Genomic DNA, 8,627 nt, shown 5'->3' on the forward strand with positions numbered 1-8,627 from the left:
CAAAGTAGTTGCAATTCCCTGGGTTTAAAACTAAAATGATTTTACCTCCAAATGTTACCTCCAAAAAGTAGTGAGAGGAGAGTGGGTAAAAGGGAAATTGGGGCATCCAGCTCTACTGACAGGGTGAAATCCCCCATCTACAAGGGAAATCAAGTTGAAAGGGCAATAGCAGCAGGGAAAGGCAACTGGGAAAATCAGCCCTGGGAGTGGACAGAGTGGAGAGGGAGAGCTGAGATGAGTTTAAGAGGAAAAACCCCTCTAAACCAGATGTAATCTTTCTCACTTTAGTTTGATGTTATTAGCTCTTATTACTTTTAGGTTTGATTTTGTTTTGAGATTAACCAATTTAGATTGGTCAAAAAAAAAAAAAAGCCCCAACCAACAAAATTCGGAGTCATTTCATTTATTGTTGTTTGTTTGTTGTTAATTACACCAGTGCAGATAATCCCATTGACTGAGATGTAACTAGAAGATATTATCTACTGCAGGACTGAAAGGTCTTCAAACCCAGATCAAAGTTTAGGAAAGAATGAATCATTAGTCCTAGTCCAAGTTACAGCAAGCAATTCTCAAGGTAGTAACTCCAGGTAAATAAAAAAATTTAGTGGCACATAGTTGCACATGGTCAGGTGAAGTCTAGTTGTCCAATTATCTAGTCTAACCTGAGTCAGAGCGTGATCCGGAAAACCTCTGAGTTTGGCCCTAATGAAAAAATTAAATGACATGTGTTAAGGTTCATAGTTTGCCCTAATAAGGAACAAACGTGTGTTAGCCTCCAAAGTTTGGTCTTAAGGAAAAAACTACCAGTTAGTTTAGCATACATATTTATTGTTCTCTAAGTTTTACAGTTTATGTATATCTTGAGGATATTGCTAACCAAGACTCACAGTGAGATTTTGTAATATATATTTATAGGAATTAGACAAAGGACAATAAAATTATTTTCATGAGTTCATGAAATTCTATATTCTTTCATAAAAATATCATAACATCTATTATAGTTTCCTTCTCTGATTCAGAATGTCTGCTTCATGTCATAATTCCATTAGGGGAAGGAGAAATGATTCCTCCCAACTCAGGAGAATTATGCCTTATCAACTATGTTACAGACTTACATAAAACATGGGTGTCTCCCATTCTAATACAATGGGGGAATTTATAGATATAAAAGAAAAAGAAACAGACGAAAATTTGTTTTTCATCAAGGCATAGTTTGAGATTCAAATATATCACAAATTTTATTGAGTATCTGTTATTATGTCTTCATTTTAAAGATTAAGAGACTGAAGCCCAAAGATGTTGTAATATGCCCCAGGTTCAGCCATCAAATTAATAGCAAAAGACAAGATACAATCTCTTAATTCTCAAAGTCAAGTCTTTTTAATCCTCAAGATCATAGGTGTTCAACCTTTTAGCATTTCTGGGTCATATTATCTGGTAAAAACTCATCAGGGTCCTCATAGACAATTAAATGAAACCTATATTACCAATGAGTATAATGATAAAATGTAATAATAACATCATGAGTGGACTTTGAGAGCCATATGCAGCCCAGGATGAACACACCTGCTCAAGATGGTGTGGCTGAAATTGGTTTGGGGGAAGCGCAGCTGTTCAGAAGCCTTGAGACTCTCACTTAATCATTGGAATTATTAATTCAAAGAATATTGAAGGATCTAGTAGGCATGAGTTGTATGTTCAGTCTCTGTCACTCCTATGTTCATTGCTGACCTGCACTATACCCTCTAATCTTAGTATATGGAAGTCATCTCCTGGTGCCAGCCCAGGAATTTTGACTTTACTCTAAAATGCAGTTAAAGTAAAAGGAAAAACTTCATATAATTCTGATATAATTTCTCTCCCTCCTGCTCATAGGCCGGTGCTCTATCCACTGCACCACCTAGCCACCGTAGCAGTTATTTTCTTTTTTATTATTATTTTTTAGGTTGTTTGTAAGGCAAACAGGGTTAAACAGCTTGCCCAAGGCCATACAGCTAGGTAATTATTAAGTGTCTGAGACCAGATTTGAACCCAGGTACTCCTGACTCCAGAGCCAGTGCTCTGTCCACTACACCACCTAAGCAGCCCCCAGCAGTTATTTTCTAATGGAACACTTGCTAACTTGCTGATTTTGTTGGGGTACATTCTATCTGGTCATTTAGTACTCAAGGTGTCCCCAAAGCAATGGAAGAATTAAATGATCACAACAATGATTTTACTACTAGCAGTTCCACAAAATATTAAATGTTAAAAAAATCTCACAACACTGGAGTGACTCAGTACCTTTGCCCTGAGAAGAGCCTCTGTATCCTGCTTCAAATCTGCTGAGTCTTGACACTATAGATTACTGGATTCATTAAGGGTGGAAAGAGAATATAAACATTCCCCATAAGGACATGCACTATAGGGGAGAGGAGCTTGTCAAAACGGTGTACCATGGTTAAGCCGATGATGGGAATGTAAAAGACTAGGACAGCACAGATGTGGGAGACACAAGTCTGGAAAGATTTGAGTCTTTCATCTCGAGATGCGATAGCCAAGACAGATTTCAGAATTAGGACATAAGACACAAGGATAAGGACAGAGTCTAACATTAGGGTGCAAATCACTAACCCCAGTGCATAAAAGCTGTTGAAGCAGATGTCTGAGCAGGTCCTGGTGTAGACAGAAGGAATGAGAGAGAACATGAGGACGGCAGTAATTGAAGAACTTAAGGCATATGATGACAGGAGTGATAAAAAGAAAGATCCTAAAAATAATGACTACCCCAATCTTGATTATTCTGGCATCAGTCAAGATAGAGGAGTAGTGCAGGGGATTGCAAATTGCAATATAACGATCAAATGACATGGCAAAGAGGACAGAAGATTCCATAAAGGACAGACCATGAATAAAGAAAGACTGGCCAATACAGAAATCCAAACTGATGTAGCTGCTGAGCCCCCATAGGATCCCTAACACTGTGTGCACAGTGGATAATCCCATGCACAGGTCAGTGAGGGCCAGCATGGCTAGGAAGTAGAACATGGGCTCATGCAGACTTTGTTCAGTCCAGATCACATGGAGGATCATACAGTTCCCAAAGAGAATCATTGCATAGATGCAGGAGAAGGGAATAGCAATCCACATATATGATTGTTCAAGGCCAGGGAAAACAGTGAGGAGAAAGATGGAGGCACTGAAGTTGTACCCAGGTTGAGTAGACATGTGTAGAAAAATACCTTTTTTGTTAAGTAAGATCAACGAATATATCCACATCAAAAAAACTTCAGTTGATAAAATAATTAAAAGCAAGCAAGCAAACAAATAAATAAAATTAAATAAATAAGAACTTTGGAGTCATTTTGATGAAATAGTTTACAAACAAACAAAAACAACTTTGGAGGCAACTTTAGAAAAGCTCACACAATTCTTCCTAGAAAATGTCCTGATGAAATAATTAAGCCTTTATATCAAATATATATATATATTTTTTTTTATTTCTCAGGTCACATTACCAGTTGTCTGGAGGGCAACTTAGAATGAAATATTCTTTCTGGAAACCAGAGAGAATGTGAAAAAATACAGTCTGGGTTAGAGCAGATGTTTAGAGAGGTACTGGTATCAATGATGCTTTTGCTTGATGGGGCAGCTTGATTAATGGAATTGGACTGTGGGAGAAGAGTCCTTGTTATATTCAGTTTATTTAGAATATGTGGAAATATGTAAAATGTCAGACTTTAAGGATGCCCTTTTCTACCTCTGAGTAGTTTGTTTCCTTCCCCAGGATCTCTCTCTCCTTTCATCTGTGCTCCCCAATATCCCATTAGTTAGCTCACAAAATAAGCTCCTACTTTCTTATGTTCTTATTGCTCTTCATGGTCAGGATAGCAGGAGAAGAGGATTTATGTAGGAATTTATTAATCCCAGGGCTTTGGCAGAAGTGCTTATCTCCTGGGATATATCTATATATATCTAAATATATATATATATATATATATATATATATATAAATATATATATATATATCTACTAATTTTCTGAAGCTAAGAGCATGAGGCAAGTCCCCATCTGCTCCCCTAGGTCCCAGTTCATTCATATAGATATTCTGTTTGATAAGGGAAAAAGAAATGACTGTTACGGCAGATGACTTGAATTCACATGCCACCTTTGTCAATAATCACCTATGGGAACTTATGGAAGTCTCTTAACCTCTGAGATCCTTAGTTTTCTCATGAATAAAATAAGGGTATGGAATGCAAAAATGTAATTTTACACATGAAAACCAACTTTTACAAGATAAGTATGGAAACTGAACTTTTACAAGAGAAGTGTGGAAATAAATGAATGACCTCTAAGATGTCTTCCATCTCTGCAATTATGATCATGTTAGCATTGAAATTTTTATTTGTTTACTAGTAATTACATGTGAATTGTACCCAAATTAGGATTTCAAAAAGCCTTTCAATTTCTACATGAAAAACAATAAATATGTGTAAACACTAAGCAAGGTATGATCTAATTTATACCATGTTTTTCATGCTATTCAAAACTGTCTTTAGAAATCAATATATTCTATATGTATTATAAAAATTGATTTTCATGTTTAAGATTTCACTTTTGCATATTTAAAAAACAGAAATAATTTCAAACTATATATGTGTATGTGTAGACTTGCTTATATACATTTGATCTGTCACTTCTCTTATTGATTGGAGATCAGAGACATATTGTACTTTTTGACTCAAGAAAGGGAATGATATTGGTCAGTTTCTTTCTCTTTTATATGGATTTAATTTGTGTATAAGGATTATTGTAAAAATGTTCACCTGTCTATTCCCATTGTTCTGCATGTTTACATAAAGTGTTCCTAAATTTCTCTGAATTTCTAATATTAATCATTTCTTACTAATAGTAATAATCTAGTACATTCGTCATTTTATTCACTTATTTATCCATTGAAGGGCTCTTACTTTATTTTCAAGTTTTTACTACCTCCACAAAGTTCTGTTAGAAATATTTCAGGAGCTCTGGTTTCTATCCCCTCTGTCTTTGTCTTCATTTGGTTAGGTCCAAGATGGGTTTTGCAGAACTAAGTGCATTTAATGATTTTTTTTCTCAGTGTAGTTGTTCCAATTTATTTTCCAGAATGGTGGGTTCATTTATAGCTCTACCGAGAATGTTTGTGGGTGTGCCTTTCCAAGCTTTCCAAAATGTGTGATTTTTGAGTTTATCAATCTGATGAGTTCCCTATCCTTAGTCAAAAAAGAGTATATGCAAGTATTTGTTAGGCATGAGCCTTCATATTCAGTCTCTGTCACTCCTGTGCTCATTGCTGCTCTCCTCTATTCCCTCCAACACCAGCAGATAGGAATTAGCTCGTTAAGTCAATCCAGGATGTTTTGACTTTACTCTGAAATACAACTAAAACAAAAATCATATGATTCTAATATGATTTCTCTCTCTGCTGTTCATTTACAGAGCCTCAGAGGACCAAGAAATTAGGACACATGTCTGGCTCTTCCCATTCTATGAGTATATCACTAACTCCCTCAATTTTAGCCATTTTTCCTGAATTCCATGCTACAATTACCATGGGATTTCTTTGTAAATTCATCATTCCCTTATTTCTATGGCAAGTTATAATTTTCTTTTCTTAATACATTTAACCCCAGATAACAATAATGAACTTGCTTGTTTGTTTTTTAGTAGTTATTTTATTCATCATTATCTCAATGACAGGAGAATATAAACAAAAATTTCAATGCAGTATTGCACCCACTGATAATTAAATACAAAGTTACAGTCAAATGTTACCAAATTGATAAAAATATTTAATTTTCATATTTTCTTTCCTGCTCAGTGTTATTACTTTAGTCCTTAAACCTCCTAAATAGCATTTTCAAACCACGATGTTCGGGATAATGCATGATTAAATCTTCATCGTTCACATGTAGTCTTCCTAACATTGATATTTCCCAAACATCAGATTGATTTCTTCTAAAATTCCTCTATTTGGCCTTCCAAGCTCTCTAGATAGAAGAAGAGAAAGGAATGAATATCTATTTTGCTTTGATTAATAGCACTTTATGTTTTTTTCCAATTATATGTAAAGATAGTCTTAAATATTCACTTTAATGAAGTTTTGAGTTCTAAATTTTTCTCCTCTTTCCCCTTCCCTCCCCCCTCCCCCCAAGACAGCAAGCAATCTGATATGTTGTATATGTACAATCCTATTAATGATATTTCCACATTGGTCATATTCTGAAAGAAGAACCATCAAAAGAAAAGAAAAACAATATGAAAAAGAAAAAGCAAAAAAGTGAAAACATCTTATTTCAATTTTCATTCAGACTCCATAGATCTTTCTCTGGATATGGATGACATTTTACATGAAGAGCCTTTTGGAATCATCTGGATCATTGTATTGTTGAGACCTATGTCTATGGTAATTTACAGTTGCTAAATAGACTATGGGAGGAAAGGAACACCAATGTATCATTGATGAAAATGTAAATTCATTCCATCATTTTGGAAAGCAATTTAGAACTGTTTTGTAAAAATCACTAAATTGTTTATATACTTTGACTCAATGATAACATTAATAGATACATACACCAAAGAGATCAACGACAGAGGGGAAAGATCTATGTGTACAAAGATAAGGTTCAAGCACCATATCTACCACCTGGAGTCAGGAGAACCTGATATCAAATTCGAACTCAGACACTTGAAAGTAGCTGTGTGACTTTGGACAAGTCACTTAATCCTGATTGTCTCACATTCAGGACCATCTCCAGTTGTCATAATCTATAACTGGCCATTGGAACCAGATGGCTCCAGTACATCTCTTCTTTGAGAACAAGGATAAATATTAGCAGTAGTAAAGTATTAGAAGCAAAGAGTGTCCCAGTTCATCAATGGATAAACTGCTAAAACTATGGTATAAGTATGTGAATCAATAGTTTTATAGTGTAAAAAATTACAAATGGATAAATTCAAAGAGAGCTGGGATGATTTAATAATAACTATCCAAAGGGCTTTTGAAGGTTTGCAAAAAAAAAAAACACTTTATATGTTAGCCCATTTTATCTTTGAATCAATCCTGTGAATTGGGTACTATTATTATCTCCATTTTGCAACTGAGGAAACTGAAGCAAAGAGAATACAATAAATTGCCCAGGATTGTACAGCTACTGAATCAGGATATGAACTTGTTTCTTTTAGATGCTAAGAACCAGCACTCTATCTACTTCAGGGCCAGTTTCCTTGTAGAAATTGATGTAGAGTGAAGGGAGCAGAATTAGAGAATGGGAGAAAACCAACAGAGGGCGCAATATCCCTGCTTCAGTCTAAGACTGGATTTACTTCTCTGCTTGTGCCTTTAGCAAATTGGTGAATTTGGGAGTCAAGAAGACTTATTAACTGTGTGACTCCAAGGAAGAAATTAACTTCTTATGTTCCATAGTTTCCTCACCTGTGAAATGAGAATATTAATACCTGTGAGGCTTACAGAATTAGTGATAAAAAAAGAATAAGATAATGAATGCAAGATAATCTATAAGCACATTGCATTCATTAACACATTGGATTTATAAATCTGTTTTTGAGTCATGTCCAACTCTGAATGATTTCATTTGGGGTTTCCTTGGCAAAAATACTGAAGGGGTTTGCCAGTTCCTTCTTTAGCTCATTTAACAGATAAATTAAAATAAATTAAGCAGATAAATTATCAGACAAGCATCTTTAAATGACTTGCCTAATGTCACACAGCTAGTAAGTGTTTGAACCTGGATTTGAACTTGTCTCCCTGTCTCCAAATCAAGTGCTCTATCAACTATGCATCTTGACTGACTTAATTCCTGAAAATCTATAATTGCTATTATGACTTCTAGGATTTTGCTTCAGTGATCATCTCTGAACTTTTAAATATTTTCTTTCTACCTCTTCCTTTCCAACTTACAATAAACTGCCCAGGATTACTTTTCCTCCAAGCCTTTTACCTGCTTTATTCCTTTGCAGTTGAGGATAACAAAATAAAACTCCTATATTTATCACCAGGGGGCAATAGCAGTACATCAAAGTCTGCTTTCTGTCTGATTATCAGTGTGAGGGACTAGATATAGTCAATAAACATTTTTTAAGTAAGTACTAATTAGCAGGTGCAATACTCGATATGGGTGAAGAATGATCGTATCCAAAATTTGAAGACAGAATATTAGAGCATAAAATGAAACTTAGAGACAATCTAGTGAAACTTTTTTACTCTATATTAGTAGAACAAAACAGTGAACTCTACAGCTGTGAAAAGACAGTTGGGAGAAGACTTGTTTTCCTATCTACTATCTAGTAATTCAAAGCAATCTTTCCTCTCTTAACATCAGGAAGGAAAAGAAACAAAAGGGTCAATGGAGAGGACAGCTCATTTTTTTGTTATGCACACTCAGTTCTCCTGCTCAGAAACTTGAAATTCATCAGTCTCAGCCAAAATAAGATGTTTCCCACGCACACAGTGGTATGAACCCTTTAGTTACTTGTGATTGAAAATAGGTCCTCCAAGTCAGCATGTGTTAGATTGGTTGCAGACAAGGACTGTGTGTATGACCCACCAGAAAAAGGGTAGATATGAGAGTGATCTAAGGATGCAT

General features: G+C 35.2%; 1 pseudogene; it reads right to left on the reverse strand.

Moving 5' to 3' along the window:
- Positions 1 to 2,276: 2,276 nt before the first annotated feature.
- LOC141489929 (olfactory receptor 51V1-like) lies at positions 2,277 to 3,207 on the reverse strand (annotated as a pseudogene).
- Between the last annotated feature and the right edge of the window lie 5,420 nt (positions 3,208 to 8,627).

The sequence above is a fragment of the Macrotis lagotis genome, chromosome 1 (assembly GCF_037893015.1).
Source record: "Macrotis lagotis isolate mMagLag1 chromosome 1, bilby.v1.9.chrom.fasta, whole genome shotgun sequence".
Classification (NCBI taxonomy): Eukaryota; Metazoa; Chordata; class Mammalia; order Peramelemorphia; family Peramelidae; genus Macrotis; species Macrotis lagotis.